Here is a 16570-nt window from a genome sequence, read left to right as displayed (position 1 = left end):
ACGGTACGTTCCTCTCCTCCTAACCCCCTCCTCCTAACCCCTCTCTCTACACCTTCAGAATAGAGGGTCGTTCCTCTCCTCCTAACCCCTCCTCTTAACCCCTCCTCTTAACCCCTCCTCCTAACCCCTCCTCCTAACCCCTCCTCCTAACCTCTCCTCCTAACCTCTCCTCCTAACCTCTCCTCCTAACCCCTCCTCCTAACCCCTCTCTCTCTACACCTTCAGAATAGAGGTATGTTTGTCCTCTCCTCCTAACCTCTCCTCCTAACCTCTCCTCCTAACCCCTCCTCCTAACCCCTCTCTCTCTACACCTTCAGAATAGAGGTAAGTTCCTCCTCTCCTCCTAACCCCTCTCTCTCTTTCTCTTTCTCTCTCTCTCTCTTTCTCTCTAGGAACTTCCTCTGGACCAGGTAGACCTGGATAAGGACACTGAGATGTTGATTCCCGTCGCACATTTCCACAAGGAGGTCTTTGGAACGTTTGGAATCCCTTTCCTGTTGAAGATCAGACAGGTGTGTTGTCTTACTCTGTTTCATGTCTCACTGACTGGATCTGGAGGGACTGACTGTTTTGACTGACTGTTCTGACTGGATCTGGAGGGACTGACTGTTTTGACTGACTGGATCTGACTGGATCTGTAGGGACTGACTGTTTTGACTGACTGGATCTGACTGGATCTGGTGGGACTGACTGTTTTGACTGACTGGATCTGGTGGGACTGACTGGATCTGGAGGGACTGACTGTTTTGACTGACTGGATCTGGAGGGACTGACTGTTTTGACTGACTGGATCTGGTGGGACTGACTGGATCTGGAGGGACTGACTGTTTTGACTGACTGTTTTGACTGGATCTGGAGGGACTGACTGTTTTGACTGACTGGATCTGGAGGGACTGACTGGATCTGGAGGGACTGACTGTTTTGACTGACTGGATCTGGTGGGACTGACTGTTTTGACTGACTGTTTTGACTGGATCTGTAGGGACTGACTGTTTTGACTGGATCTGTAGGGACTGACTGTTTTGACTGGATCTGGAGGGACTGACTGTTTTGACTGGATCTGGAGGGACTGACTGTTTTGACTGGATCTGGAGGGACTGACTGTTTTGACTGACTGGATCTGGAGGGACTGACTGTTTTGACTGACTGGATCTGGAGGGACTGACTGGATCTGGTGGGACTGACTGGATCTGGAGGGACTGACAGTTTTGACTGACTGGATCTGGTGGGACTGACTGGATCTGGTGGGACTGACTGACTGGATCTGGTGGGACTGACTGACTGGATCTGGTGGGACTGACTGGATCTGGTGGGACTGACTGGATCTGGTGGGACTGACAGTTTTGACTGACTGGATCTGGTGGGACTGACTGACTGGATCTGGTGGGACTGACTGGATCTGGTGGGACTGACTGGATCTGGTGGGACTGACAGTTTTGACTGACTGGATCTGGAGGGACTGACTGGATCTGGTGGGACTGACTGGATCTGGTGGGACTGACTGACTGGATCTGGTGGGACTGACTGACTGGATCTGGAGGGAATGACTGTTTTGACTGACTGGATCTGGTGGGACTGACTGACTGGATCTGGTGGGACTGACTGACTGGATCTGGAGGGAATGACTGTTTTGACTGACTGGATCTGGAGGGACTGACTGACTGGATCTGGAGGGACTGACTGACTGGATCTGGAGGGACTGACTGACTGGATCTGGAGGGACTGACTGACTGGATCTGGAGGGAATGACTGGATCTGGTGGGACTGACTGACTGGATCTGGAGGGAATGACTGGATCTGGTGGGACTGACTGACTGGATCTGGAGGGAATGACTGACTGGATCTGGAGGGAATGACTGTTTTGACTGGATCTTGACTGACAGCCTAATGCTGAAGCATGTCTGTCCTGCTGTCTCAGACAGAGGTGTCTAGTCTACTGTAGCTGATGGTGAAGCATGTCTGTCCTGCTGTCTCAGATAGGTGTCTAGTCTACTGTAGCTGATGGTGAAGCATGTCTGTCCTACTGTCTCAGATAGAGGTGTCTAGTCTACTGTAGTTGATGGTGAAGCATGTCTGTCCTACTGTCTCAGAGGTGTCTAGTCTACTGTAGCTGATGGTGAAGCATGTCTGTCCTGCTGTCTCAGATAGGTGTCTAGTCTACTGTAGCTGATGGTGAAGCATGTCTGTCCTACTGTCTCAGACAGAGGTGTCTATAGTCTACTGTAGCTGATGGTGAAGCATGTCTGTCCTGCTGTCTCAGATAGGTGTCTAGTCTACTGTAGCTGATGGTGAAGCATGTCTGTCCTACTGTCTCAGACAGAGGTGTCTAGTCTACTGTAGCTGATGCTGAAGCATGTATGTCCTACTGTCTCAGACAGAGGTGTCTAGTCTACTGTAGCTGATGGTGAAGCATGTCTGTCTGTCCTACTGTCTCAGACAGGTGTCTAGTCTACTGTAGCTGATGCTGAAGCATGTCTGTCCTGCTGTCTCAGACAGGTGTCTAGTCTACTGTAGCTGATGCTGAAGCATGTCTGTCCTACTGTCTCAGACAGGTGTTTTGTCTACTGTAGCTGATGCTGAAGCATGTCTGTCCTGCTGTCTCAGACAGGTGTCTAGTCTACTGTAGCTGATGCTGAAGCATGTCTGTCCTGCTGTCTCAGACAGGTGTCTAGTCTACTGTAGCTGATGCTGAAGCATGTCTGTCCTGCTGTCTCAGACAGGTGTCTAGTCTACTGTAGCTGATGGTGAAGCATGTCTGTCCTACTGTCTCAGACAGAGGTGTCTAGTCTACTGTAGCTGATGGTGAAGCATGTCTGTCCTACTGTCTCAGACAGGTGTCTAGTCTACTGTAGCTGATGGTGACGCATGTCTGTCCTACTGTCTCAGACAGAGGTGTCTAGTCTACTGTAGCTGATGCTGAAGCATGTCTGTCCTACTGTCTCAGACAGGTGTCTAGTCTACTGTATTTGATGGTGAAGCATGTCTGTCCTACTGTCTCAGACAGAGGTGTCTAGTCTACTGTAGCTGATGGTGAAGCATGTCTGTCCTGCTGTCTCAGACAGAGGTGTCTAGTCTACTGTAGCTGATGGTGAAGCATGTCTGTCCTACTGTCTCAGACAGGTGTCTAGTCTACTGTAGCTGATGGTGAAGCATGTCTGTCCTGCTGTCTCAGACAGGTGTCTAGTCTACTGTAGCTGATGGTGAAGCATGTCTGTCCTACTGTCTCAGACAGAGGTGTCTAGTCTACTGTAGCTGATGGTGAAGCATGTCTGTCCTACTGTCTCAGACAGGTGTCTAGTCTACTGTATTTGATGGTGAAGCATGTCTGTCCTACTGTCTCAGATAGAGGTGTCTAGTCTACTGTAGCTGATGGTGAAGCATGTCTGTCCTACTGTCTCAGACAGGTGTCTAGTCTACTGTAGTTGATGGTGAAGCATGTCTGTCCTGCTGTCTCAGACAGGTGTCTAGTCTACTGTAGCTGATGGTGAAGCATGTCTGTCCTACTGTCTCAGACAGAGGTGTCTAGTCTACTGTAGCTGATGGTGAAGCATGTCTGTCCTACTGTCTCAGACAGGTGTCTAGTCTACTGTAGCTGATGGTGAAGCATGTCTGTCCTACTGTCTCAGACAGGTGTCTAGTCTACTGTAGCTGATGCTGAAGCATGTCTGTCCTACTGTCTCAGACAGGTGTCTAGTCTACTGTAGCTGATGGTGAAGCATGTCTGTCCTACTGTCTCAGACAGAGGTGTCTAGTCTACTGTAGCTGATGGTGAAGCATGTCTGTCCTACTGTCTCAGATAGAGGTGTCTAGTCTACTGTAGCTGATGGTGAAGCATGTCTGTCCTACTGTCTCAGACAGGTGTCTAGTCTACTGTAGCTGATGGTGAAGCATGTCTGTCCTACTGTCTCAGACAGAGGTGTCTAGTCTACTGTAGCTGATGCTGAAGCATGTCTGTCCTACTGTCTCAGACAGCGGTGTCTAGTCTACTGTAGCTGATGGTGAAGCATGTCTGTCCTACTGTCTCAGACAGGTGTCTAGTCTACTGTAGCTGATGGTGAAGCATGTCTGTCCTGCTGTCTCAGACAGGTGTCTAGTCTACCTTAGCTGATGGTGAAGCATGTCTGTCCTGCTGTCTCAGATAGAGGTGTCTAGTCTACTGTAGCTGATGGTGAAGCATGTCTGTCCTACTGTCTCAGACAGGTGTCTAGTCTACTGTAGCTGATGGTGAAGCGTGTCTGTCCTACTGTCTCAGACAGGTGTCTAGTCTACTGTAGCTGATGGTGAAGCATGTCTGTCCTACTGTCTCAGACAGGTGTCTAGTCTACTGTAGCTGATGGTGAAGCATGTCTGTCCTACTGTCTCAGACAGAGGTGTCTAGTCTACTGTAGCTGATGGTGAAGCATCTCTGTCCTACTGTCTCAGACAGAGGTGTCTAGTCTACTGTAGCTGATGGTGAAGCATGTCTGTCCTACTGTCTCAGACAGAGGTGTCTAGTCTACTGTAGCTGATGGTGAAGCATGTCTGTCCTACTGTCTCAGACAGAGGTGTCTAGTCTACTGTAGCTGATGGTGAAGCATGTCTGTCCTACTGTCTCAGACAGAGGTGTCTAGTCTACTGTAGCTGATGGTGAAGCATGTCTGTCCTACTGTCTCAGACAGAGGTGTCTAGTCTACTGTAGCTGATGGTGAAGCATGTCTGTCCTACTGTCTCAGACAGAGGTGTCTAGTCTACTGTAGCTGATGGTGAAGCATGTCTGTCTGTCCTACTGTCTCAGATAGAGGTGTCTAGTCTACTGTAGCTGATGGTGAAGCATGTCTGTCCTGCTGTCTCAGACAGGTGTCTAGTCTACTGTAGCTGATGGTGAAGCATGTCTGTCCTGCTGTCTCAGACAGGTGTCTAGTCTACTGTAGCTGATGGTGAAGCATGTCTGTCCTGCTGTCTCAGACAGAGGTGTCTAGTCTACTGTAGCTGATGGTGAAGCATGTCTGTCCTACTGTCTCAGACAGGTGTCTAGTCTACTGTAGCTGATGGTGAAGCATGTCTGTCTGTCCTACTGTCTCAGACAGGTGTCAAGTCTACTGTAGCTGATGGTGAAGCATGTCTGTCCTGCTGTCTCAGACAGGTGTCTAGTCTACTGTAGCTGATGGTGAAGCATGTCTGTCCTGCTGTCTCAGACAGAGGTGTCTAGTCTACTGTAGCTGATGGTGAAGCATGTCTGTCCTACTGTCTCAGACAGGTGTCTAGTCTACTGTAGCTGATGGTGAAGCATGTCTGTCTGTCCTACTGTCTCAGACAGGTGTCTAGTCTACTGTAGCTGATGGTGAAGCATGTCTGTCTGTCCTACTGTCTCAGACAGAGGTGTCTAGTCTACTGTAGCTGATGGTGAAGCATGTCTGTCTGTCCTACTGTCTCAGACAGGTGTCTAGTCTACTGTAGCTGATGGTGAAGCATGTCTGTCCTACTGTCTCAGATAGAGGTGTCTAGTCTACTGTAGCTGATGCTGAAGCATGTCTGTCCTACTGTCTCAGACAGGTGTCTAGTCTACTGTAGTTGATGGTGAAGCATGTCTGTCCTACTGTCTCAGACAGGTGTCTAGTCTACTGTAGCTGATGCTGAAGCATGTCTGTCCTACTGTCTCAGACAGAGGTGTCTAGTCTACTGTAGCTGATGGTGAAGCATGTCTGTCCTACTGTCTCAGACAGAGGTGTCTAGTCTACTGTAGCTGATGCTGAAGCATGTCTGTCCTACTGTCTCAGACAGGTGTCTAGTCTACTGTAGCTGATGGTGAAGCATGTCTGTCCTGCTGTCTCAGACAGGTGTCTAGTCTACTGTAGTTGATGGTGAAGCATGTCTGTCCTACTGTCTCAGACAGGTGTCTAGTCTACTGTAGCTGATGGTGAAGCATGTCTGTCCTGCTGTCTCAGACAGGTGTCTAGTCTACTATAGCTGATGGTGAAGCATGTCTGTCCTACTGTCTCAGACAGAGGTGTCTAGTCTACTGTAGCTGATGGTGAAGCATGTCTGTCCTACTGTCTCAGATAGAGGTGTCTAGTCTACTGTAGCTGATGCTGAAGCATGTCTGTCCTGTCTCAGATAGAGGTGTCTAGTCTACTGTAGCTGATGCTGAAGCATGTCTGTCCTGCTGTCTCAGATAGAGGTGTCTAGTCTACTGTAGCTGATGCTGAAGCATGTCTGTCCTGCTGTCTCAGACAGGTGTCTAGTCTACTGTAGCTGATGGTGAAGCATGTCTGTCCTACTGTCTCAGACAGAGGTGTCTAGTCTACTGTAGCTGATGGTGAAGCATGTCTGTCCTGCTGTCTCAGACAGAGGTGTCTAGTCTACTGTAGCTGATGGTGAAGCATGTCTGTCCTACTGTCTCAGACAGAGGTGTCTAGTCTACTGTAGCTGATGGTGAAGCATGTCTGTCCTACTGTCTCAGACAGGTGTCTAGTCTACTGTAGCTGATGGTGAAGCATGTCTGTCCTACTGTCTCAGACAGGTGTCTAGTCTACTGTAGCTGATGGTGAAGCATGTCTGTCCTGCTGTCTCAGACAGAGGTGTCTAGTCTACTGTAGCTGATGGTGAAGCATGTCTGTCCTGCTGTCTCAGACAGAGGTGTCTAGTCTACTGTAGCTGATGCTGAAGCATGTCTGTCCTGCTGTCTCAGACAGAGGTGTCTAGTCTACTGTAGCTGATGGTGAATCATGTCTGTCCTACTGTCTCAGACAGAGGTGTCTAGTCTACTGTAGCTGATGCTGAAGCATGTCTGTCCTGCTGTCTCAGACAGAGGTGTCTAGTCTACTGTAGCTGATGCTGAAGCATGTCTGTCCTGCTGTCTCAGACAGGTGTCTAGTCTACTGTAGCTGATGGTGAAGCACGTCTGTCCTGCTGTCTCAGACAGGTGTCTAGTCTACTGTAGCTGATGGTGAAGCATGTCTGTCCTACTGTCTCAGACAGGTGTCTAGTCTACTGTAGCTGATGGTGAAGCATGTCTGTCCTACTGTCTCAGACAGAGGTGTCTAGTCTACTGTAGCTGATGGTGAAGCATGTCTGTCCTACTGTCTCAGACAGAGGTGTCTAGTCTACTGTAGCTGATGGTGAAGCATGTCTGTCCTACTGTCTCAGACAGAGGTGTCTAGTCTACTGTAGCTGATGGTGAAGCATGTCTGTCCTACTTTCTCAGACAGGTGTCTAGTCTACTGTAGCTGATGGTGAAGCATGTCTGTCCTACTGTCTCAGACAGAGGTGTCTAGTCTACTGTAGCTGATGGTGAAGCATGTCTGTCCTGCTGTCTCAGACAGGTGTCTAGTCTACTGTAGCTGATGGTGAAGCATGTCTGTCCTGCTGTCTCAGACAGAGGTGTCTAGTCTACTGTAGCTGATGGTGAAGCATGTCTGTCCTACTGTCTCAGACAGAGGTGTCTAGTCTACTGTAGCTGATGCTGAAGCATGTCTGTCCTGCTGTCTCAGACAGAGGTGTCTAGTCTACTGTAGCTGATGGTGAATCATGTCTGTCCTACTGTCTCAGACAGAGGTGTCTAGTCTACTGTAGCTGATGCTGAAGCATGTCTGTCCTGCTGTCTCAGACAGAGGTGTCTAGTCTACTGTAGCTGATGCTGAAGCATGTCTGTCCTGCTGTCTCAGACAGGTGTCTAGTCTACTGTAGCTGATGGTGAAGCATGTCTGTCCTGCTGTCTCAGACAGGTGTCTAGTCTACTGTAGCTGATGGTGAAGCATGTCTGTCCTACTGTCTCAGACAGGTGTCTAGTCTACTGTAGCTGATGGTGAAGCATGTCTGTCCTACTGTCTCAGACAGAGGTGTCTAGTCTACTGTAGCTGATGGTGAAGCATGTCTGTCCTACTGTCTCAGACAGAGGTGTCTAGTCTACTGTAGCTGATGGTGAAGCATGTCTGTCCTACTGTCTCAGACAGAGGTGTCTAGTCTACTGTAGCTGATGGTGAAGCATGTCTGTCCTACTTTCTCAGACAGGTGTCTAGTCTACTGTAGCTGATGGTGAAGCATGTCTGTCCTACTGTCTCAGACAGAGGTGTCTAGTCTACTGTAGCTGATGGTGAAGCATGTCTGTCCTACTGTCTCAGACAGGTGTCTAGTCTACTGTAGCTGATGGTGAAGCATGTCTGTCCTACTGTCTCAGACAGGTGTCTAGTCTACTGTAGCTGATGGTGAAGCATGTCTGTCCTACTGTCTCAGACAGGTGTCTAGTCTACTGTAGTTGATGCTGAAGCATGTCTGTCCTACTGTCTCAGACAGAGGTGTCTAGTCTACTGTAGCTGATGCTGAAGCATGTCTGTCCTGCTGTCTCAGACAGGTGTCTAGTCTACTGTAGCTGATGGTGAAGCATGTCTGTCCTGCTGTCTCAGACAGAGGTGTCTAGTCTACTGTAGTTGATGGTGAAGCATGTCTGTCCTGCTGTGTCAGACAGGTGTCTAGTCTACTGTAGCTGATGGTGAAGCATGTCTGTCCTACTGTCTCAGATAGAGGTGTCTAGTCTACTGTAGCTGATGGTGAAGCATGTCTGTCCTACTGTCTCAGATAGAGGTGTCTAGTCTACTGTAGTTGATGGTGAAGCATGTCTGTCCTGCTGTCTCAGACAGGTGTCTAGTCTACTGTAGCTGATGGTGAAGCATGTCTGTCCTACTGTCTCAGATAGAGGTGTCTAGTCTACTGTAGCTGATGGTGAAGCATGTCTGTCCTACTGTCTCAGATAGAGGTGTCTAGTCTACTGTAGCTGATGGTGAAGCATGTCTGTCCTACTGTCTCAGACAGGTGTCTAGTCTACTGTAGCTGATGGTGAAGCATGTCTGTCCTACTGTCTCAGACAGGTGTCTAGTCTACTGTAGCTGATGGTGAAGCATGTCTGTCCTACTGTCTCAGATAGAGGTGTCTAGTCTACTGTAGCTGATGGTGAAGCATGTCTGTCCTGTCTCAGACAGGTGTCTAGTCTACTGTAGCTGATGGTGAAGCATGTCTGTCCTACTGTCTCAGACAGGTGTCTAGTCTACTGTAGCTGATGGTGAAGCATGTCTGTCCTGCTGTCTCAGACAGAGGTGTCTAGTCTACTGTAGCTGATGGTGAAGCATGTCTGTCCTGCTGTCTCAGACAGGTGTCTAGTCTACTGTAGCTGATGGTGAAGCATGTCTGTCCTACTGTCTCAGACAGAGGTGTCTAGTCTACTGTAGCTGATGGTGAAGCATGTCTGTCCTACTGTCTCAGACAGAGGTGTCTAGTCTACTGTAGCTGATGGTGAAGCATGTCTGTCCTACTTCTCAGACAGGTGTCTAGTCTACTGTAGCTGATGGTGAAGCATGTCTGTCCTACTGTCTCAGACAGAGGTGTCTAGTCTACTGTAGCTGATGGTGAAGCATGTCTGTCCTACTGTCTCAGACAGGTGTCTAGTCTACTGTAGCTGATGGTGAAGCATGTCTGTCCTACTGTCTCAGACAGGTGTCTAGTCTACTGTAGCTGATGGTGAAGCATGTCTGTCCTACTGTCTCAGACAGGTGTCTAGTCTACTGTAGCTGATGGTGAAGCATGTCTGTCCTACTGTCTCAGACAGAGGTGTCTAGTCTACTGTAGCTGATGGTGAAGCATGTCTGTCCTGCTGTCTCAGACAGGTGTCTAGTCTACTGTAGCTGATGGTGAAGCATGTCTGTCCTACTGTCTCAGACAGGTGTCTAGTCTACTGTAGCTGATGGTGAAGCATGTCTGTCCTACTGTCTCAGACAGGTGTCTAGTCTACTGTAGCTGATGGTGAAGCATGTCTGTCCTACTGTCTCAGACAGGTGTCTAGTCTACTGTAGCTGATGGTGAAGCATGTCTGTCCTACTGTCTCAGACAGAGGTGTCTAGTCTACTGTAGCTGATGGTGAAGCATGTCTGTCCTGCTGTCTCAGACAGGTGTCTAGTCTACTGTAGCTGATGGTGAAGCATGTCTGTCCTACTGTCTCAGACAGAGTGTCTAGTCTACTGTAGCTGATGGTGAAGCATGTCTGTCCTACTGTCTCAGACAGGTGTCTAGTCTACTGTAGCTGATGGTGAAGCATGTCTGTCCTACTGTCTCAGACAGGTGTCTAGTCTACTGTAGCTGATGGTGAAGCATGTCTGTCCTACTGTCTCAGACAGGTGTCTAGTCTACTGTAGCTGATGGTGAAGCATGTCTGTCCTACTGTCTCAGACAGAGGTGTCTAGTCTACTGTAGCTGATGGTGAAGCATGTCTGTCCTACTGTCTCAGACAGGTGTCTAGTCTACTGTAGCTGATGGTGAAGCATGTCTGTCCTACTGTCTCAGACAGGTGTCTAGTCTACTGTAGCTGATGGTGAAGCATGTCTGTCCTGCTGTCTCAGACAGAGGTGTCTAGTCTACTGTAGCTGATGGTGAAGCATGTCTGTCCTGCTGTCTCAGACAGGTGTCTAGTCTACTGTAGCTGATGGTGAAGCATGTCTGTCCTACTGTCTCAGACAGGTGTCTAGTCTACTGTAGCTGATGGTGAAGCATGTCTGTCCTACTGTCTCAGACAGAGGTGTCTAGTCTACTGTAGCTGATGGTGAAGCATGTCTGTCCTACTGTCTCAGACAGGTGTCTAGTCTACTGTAGCTGATGGTGAAGCATGTCTGTCCTGTCTCAGACAGGTGTCTAGTCTACTGTAGCTGATGGTGAAGCATGTCTGTCCTACTGTCTCAGACAGAGTGTCTAGTCTACTGTAGCTGATGGTGAAGCATGTCTGTCCTGTCTCAGACAGGTGTCTAGTCTACTGTAGCTGATGGTGAAGCATGTCTGTCCTACTGTCTCAGACAGAGTGTCTAGTCTACTGTAGCTGATGGTGAAGCATGTCTGTCCTACTGTCTCAGACAGAGGTGTCTAGTCTACTGTAGCTGATGCTGAAGCATGTCTGTCCTGCTGTCTCAGACAGGTGTCTAGTCTACTGTAGCTGATGCTGAAGCATGTCTGTCCTGCTGTCTCAGACAGGTGTCTAGTCTACTGTAGCTGATGGTGAAGCATGTCTGTCCTACTGTCTCAGACAGGTGTCTAGTCTACTGTAGCTGATGCTGAAGCATGTCTGTCCTGCTGTCTCAGACAGGTGTCTAGTCTACTGTAGCTGATGGTGAAGCATGTCTGTCCTACTGTCTCAGACAGGTGTCTAGTCTACTGTAGCTGATGCTGAAGCATGTCTGTCCTGCTGTCTCAGACAGAGGTGTCTAGTCTACTGTAGCTGATGGTGAAGCATGTCTGTCCTACTGTCTCAGACAGAGGTGTCTAGTCTACTGTAGCTGATGGTGAAGCATGTCTGTCCTACTGTCTCAGACAGAGGTGTCTAGTCTACTGTAGCTGATGGTGAAGCATGTCTGTCTGTCTGTCTCAGACAGAGGTGTCTAGTCTACTGTAGCTGATGGTGAAGCATGTCTGTCCTACTGTCTCAGACAGGTGTCTAGTCTACTGTAGCTGATGGTGAAGCATGTCTGTCCTACTGTCTCAGACAGGTGTCTAGTCTACTGTAGCTGATGGTGAAGCATGTCTGTCCTACTGTCTCAGACAGGTGTCTAGTCTACTGTAGCTGATGGTGAAGCATGTCTGTCCTACTGTCTCAGACAGGTGTCTAGTCTACTGTAGCTGATGGTGAAGCATGTCTGTCCTACTGTCTCAGACAGGTGTCTAGTCTACTGTAGCTGATGGTGAAGCATGTCTGTCCTGCTGTCTCAGACAGGTGTCTAGTCTACTGTAGCTGATGGTGAAGCATGTCTGTCCTACTGTCTCAGACAGGTGTCTAGTCTACTGTAGCTGATGGTGAAGCATGTCTGTCCTACTGTCTCAGACAGGTGTCTAGTCTACTGTAGCTGATGGTGAAGCATGTCTGTCCTGCTGTCTCAGACAGAGGTGTCTAGTCTACTGTAGCTGATGGTGAAGCATGTCTGTCCTGCTGTCTCAGACAGGTGTCTAGTCTACTGTAGCTGATGGTGAAGCATGTCTGTCCTACTGTCTCAGACAGGTGTCTAGTCTACTGTAGCTGATGGTGAAGCATGTCTGTCCTACTGTCTCAGACAGGTGTCTAGTCTACTGTAGCTGATGGTGAAGCATGTCTGTCCTACTGTCTCAGACAGGTGTCTAGTCTACTGTAGCTGATGCTGAAGCATGTCTGTCCTGCTGTCTCAGACAGGTGTCTAGTCTACTGTAGTTGATGGTGAAACATGTCTGTCCTACTGTCTCAGACAGGTGTCTAGTCTACTGTAGCTGATGGTGAAGCATGTCTGTCTGTCTCAGACAGGTGTCTAGTCTACTGTAGCTGATGGTGAAGCATGTCTGTCTGTCTCAGACAGGTGTCTAGTCTACTGTAGCTGATGCTGAAGCATGTCTGTCCTACTGTCTCAGACAGGTGTCTAGTCTACTGTAGCTGATGCTGAAGCATGTCTGTCCTGCTGTCTCAGACAGGTGTCTAGTCTACTGTAGCTGATGGTGAAGCATGTCTGTCCTACTGTCTGACAGGTGTCTAGTCTACTGTAGCTGATGGTGAAGCATGTCTGTCCTACTGTCTCAGACAGGTGTCTAGTCTACTGTAGCTGATGGTGAAGCATGTCTGTCCTGCTGTCTCAGACAGGTGTCTAGTCTACTGTAGCTGATGCTGAAGCATGTCTGTCCTGTCTCAGACAGGTGTCTAGTCTACTGTAGCTGATGGTGAAGCATGTCTGTCCTACTGTCTCAGACAGGTGTCTAGTCTACTGTAGCTGATGCTGAAGCATGTCTGTCCTACTGTCTCAGACAGGTGTCTAGTCTACTGTAGCTGATGGTGAAGCATGTCTGTCCTGCTGTCTCAGACAGGTGTCTAGTCTACTGTAGCTGATGGTGAAGCATGTCTGTCCTACTGTCTCAGACAGGTGTCTAGTCTACTGTAGCTGATGGTGAAGCATGTCTGTCCTGCTGTCTCAGACAGAGGTGTCTAGTCTACTGTAGCTGATGGTGAAGCATGTCTGTCCTGCTGTCTCAGACAGGTGTCTAGTCTACTGTAGCTGATGGTGAAGCATGTCTGTCCTACTGTCTCAGACAGAGGTGTCTAGTCTACTGTAGCTGATGGTGAAGCATGTCTGTCCTACTGTCTCAGACAGAGGTGTCTAGTCTACTGTAGCTGATGGTGAAGCATGTCTGTCCTGCTGTCTCAGACAGGTGTCTAGTCTACTGTAGCTGATGGTGAAGCATGTCTGTCCTACTGTCTCAGACAGAGGTGTCTAGTCTACTGTAGCTGATGGTGAAGCATGTCTGTCCTACTGTCTCAGATAGAGGTGTCTAGTCTACTGTAGCTGATGGTGAAGCATGTCTGTCCTACTGTCTCAGACAGGTGTCTAGTCTACTGTAGCTGATGGTGAAGCATGTCTGTCCTACTGTCTCAGACAGAGTGTCTAGTCTACTGTAGCTGATGGTGAAGCATGTCTGTCCTACTGTCTCAGATAGAGGTGTCTAGTCTACTGTAGCTGATGGTGAAGCATGTCTGTCCTGTCTCAGACAGGTGTCTAGTCTACTGTAGCTGATGGTGAAGCATGTCTGTCCTACTGTCTCAGACAGGTGTCTAGTCTACTGTAGCTGATGGTGAAGCATGTCTGTCCTACTGTCTCAGACAGAGGTGTCTAGTCTACTGTAGCTGATGGTGAAGCATGTCTGTCCTGCTGTCTCAGACAGGTGTCTAGTCTACTGTAGCTGATGGTGAAGCATGTCTGTCCTACTGTCTCAGACAGAGGTGTCTAGTCTACTGTAGCTGATGGTGAAGCATGTCTGTCCTACTGTCTCAGACAGGTGTCTAGTCTACTGTAGCTGATGGTGAAGCATGTCTGTCCTGTCTCAGACAGGTGTCTAGTCTACTGTAGCTGATGGTGAAGCATGTCTGTCCTACTGTCTCAGATAGAGGTGTCTGTCCTACTGTAGCTGATGGTGAAGCATGTCTGTCCTACTGTCTCAGACAGGTGTCTAGTCTACTGTAGCTGATGGTGAAGCATGTCTGTCCTACTGTCTCAGATAGAGGTGTCTAGTCTACTGTAGCTGATGGTGAAGCATGTCTGTCCTACTGTCTCAGACAGGTGTCTAGTCTACTGTAGCTGATGCTGAAGCATGTCTGTCCTGCTGTCTCAGACAGGTGTCTAGTCTACTGTAGCTGATGCTGAAGCATGTCTGTCCTGCTGTCTCAGACAGGTGTCTAGTCTACTGTAGCTGATGGTGAAGCATGTCTGTCCTACTGTCTCAGACAGGTGTCTAGTCTACTGTAGCTGATGCTGAAGCATGTCTGTCCTGCTGTCTCAGACAGGTGTCTTGTCTACTGTAGCTGATGGTGAAGCATGTCTGTCCTACTGTCTCAGACAGGTGTCTAGTCTACTGTAGCTGATGCTGAAGCATGTCTGTCCTGCTGTCTCAGACAGAGGTGTCTAGTCTACTGTAGCTGATGGTGAAGCATGTCTGTCTGTCTCAGACAGAGGTGTCTAGTCTACTGTAGCTGATGGTGAAGCATGTCTGTCCTACTGTCTCAGACAGAGGTGTCTAGTCTACTGTAGCTGATGGTGAAGCATGTCTGTCTGTCTCAGACAGAGGTGTCTAGTCTACTGTAGTTGATGGTGAAGCATGTCTGTCCTACTGTCTCAGACAGGTGTCTAGTCTACTATAGCTGATGGTGAAGCATGTCTGTCCTACTGTCTCAGACAGGTGTCTAGTCTACTGTAGCTGATGGTGAAGCATGTCTGTCCTACTGTCTCAGACAGGTGTCTAGTCTACTGTAGCTGATGGTGAAGCATGTCTGTCCTACTGTCTCAGACAGGTGTCTAGTCTACTGTAGCTGATGGTGAAGCATGTCTGTCCTACTGTCTCAGACAGGTGTCTAGTCTACTGTAGCTGATGGTGAAGCATGTCTGTCCTGCTGTCTCAGACAGGTGTCTAGTCTACTGTAGCTGATGGTGAAGCATGTCTGTCCTACTGTCTCAGACAGGTGTCTAGTCTACTGTAGCTGATGGTGAAGCATGTCTGTCCTACTGTCTCAGACAGGTGTCTAGTCTACTGTAGCTGATGGTGAAGCATGTCTGTCCTGCTGTCTCAGACAGAGGTGTCTAGTCTACTGTAGCTGATGGTGAAGCATGTCTGTCTGTCTCAGACAGAGGTGTCTAGTCTACTGTAGCTGATGGTGAAGCATGTCTGTCCTACTGTCTCAGACAGGTGTCTAGTCTACTGTAGCTGATGGTGAAGCATGTCTGTCCTACTGTCTCAGACAGGTGTCTAGTCTACTGTAGCTGATGGTGAAGCATGTCTGTCCTACTGTCTCAGACAGAGGTGTCTAGTCTACTGTAGCTGATGGTGAAGCATGTCTGTCCTACTGTCTCAGACAGGTGTCTAGTCTACTGTAGCTGATGGTGAAGCATGTCTGTCCTACTGTCTCAGACAGGTGTCTAGTCTACTGTAGCTGATGGTGAAGCATGTCTGTCCTACTGTCTCAGACAGGTGTCTAGTCTACTGTAGCTGATGGTGAAGCATGTCTGTCCTACTGTCTCAGACAGGTGTCTAGTCTACTGTAGCTGATGCTGAAGCATGTCTGTCCTGCTGTCTCAGACAGGTGTCTAGTCTACTGTAGTTGATGGTGAAACATGTCTGTCCTACTGTCTCAGACAGGTGTCTAGTCTACTGTAGCTGATGGTGAAGCATGTCTGTCCTCAGACAGGTGTCTAGTCTAGTAGCTGATGGTGAAGCATGTCTGTCTGTCTCAGACAGGTGTCTAGTCTACTGTAGCTGATGCTGAAGCATGTCTGTCCTACTGTCTCAGACAGGTGTCTAGTCTACTGTAGCTGATGCTGAAGCATGTCTGTCCTGCTGTCTCAGACAGGTGTCTAGTCTACTGTAGCTGATGGTGAAGCATGTCTGTCCTACTGTCTGACAGGTGTCTAGTCTACTGTAGCTGATGGTGAAGCATGTCTGTCCTACTGTCTGACAGGTGTCTAGTCTACTGTAGCTGATGGTGAAGCATGTCTGTCCTGCTGTCTCAGACAGGTGTCTAGTCTACTGTAGCTGATGCTGAAGCATGTCTGTCCTGTCTCAGACAGGTGTCTAGTCTACTGTAGCTGATGGTGAAGCATGTCTGTCCTACTGTCTCAGACAGGTGTCTAGTCTACTGTAGCTGATGCTGAAGCATGTCTGTCCTACTGTCTCAGACAGGTGTCTAGTCTACTATAGCTGATGGTGAAGCATGTCTGTCCTACTGTCTCAGACAGGTGTCTAGTCTACTGTAGCTGATGGTGAAGCATGTCTGTCCTACTGTCTCAGACAGGTGTCTAGTCTACTGTAGCTGATGGTGAAGCATGTCTGTCCTACTGTCTCAGACAGGTGTCTAGTCTACTGTAGCTGATGGTGAAGCATGTCTGTCCTACTGTCTCAGACAGGTGTCTAGTCTACTGTAGCTGATGGTGAAGCATGTCTGTCCTGCTGTCTCAGACAGGTGTCTAGTCTACTGTAGCTGATGCTGAAGCATGTCTGTCCTACTGTCTCAGACAGGTGTCTAGTCTACTGTAGCTGATGGTGAAACATGTCTGTCCTGCTG

At 48.8% G+C, this 16570-nt stretch overlaps 1 pseudogene; it reads left to right on the top strand.

Moving 5' to 3' along the window:
- LOC135536971 (ubiquitin carboxyl-terminal hydrolase 7-like) overlaps positions 1-16570 on the top strand; it is a 104958-nt pseudogene that overhangs the window by 74256 nt on the left and 14132 nt on the right.

Source organism: Oncorhynchus masou, unplaced genomic scaffold, assembly GCF_036934945.1.
Source record: "Oncorhynchus masou masou isolate Uvic2021 unplaced genomic scaffold, UVic_Omas_1.1 unplaced_scaffold_690, whole genome shotgun sequence".
In the NCBI taxonomy this organism is placed as follows: Eukaryota; Metazoa; Chordata; class Actinopteri; order Salmoniformes; family Salmonidae; genus Oncorhynchus; species Oncorhynchus masou.
The sequence above is the reverse complement of the archived record's forward strand: the minus strand, read 5'-3'. Positions and strand labels throughout refer to the sequence as shown.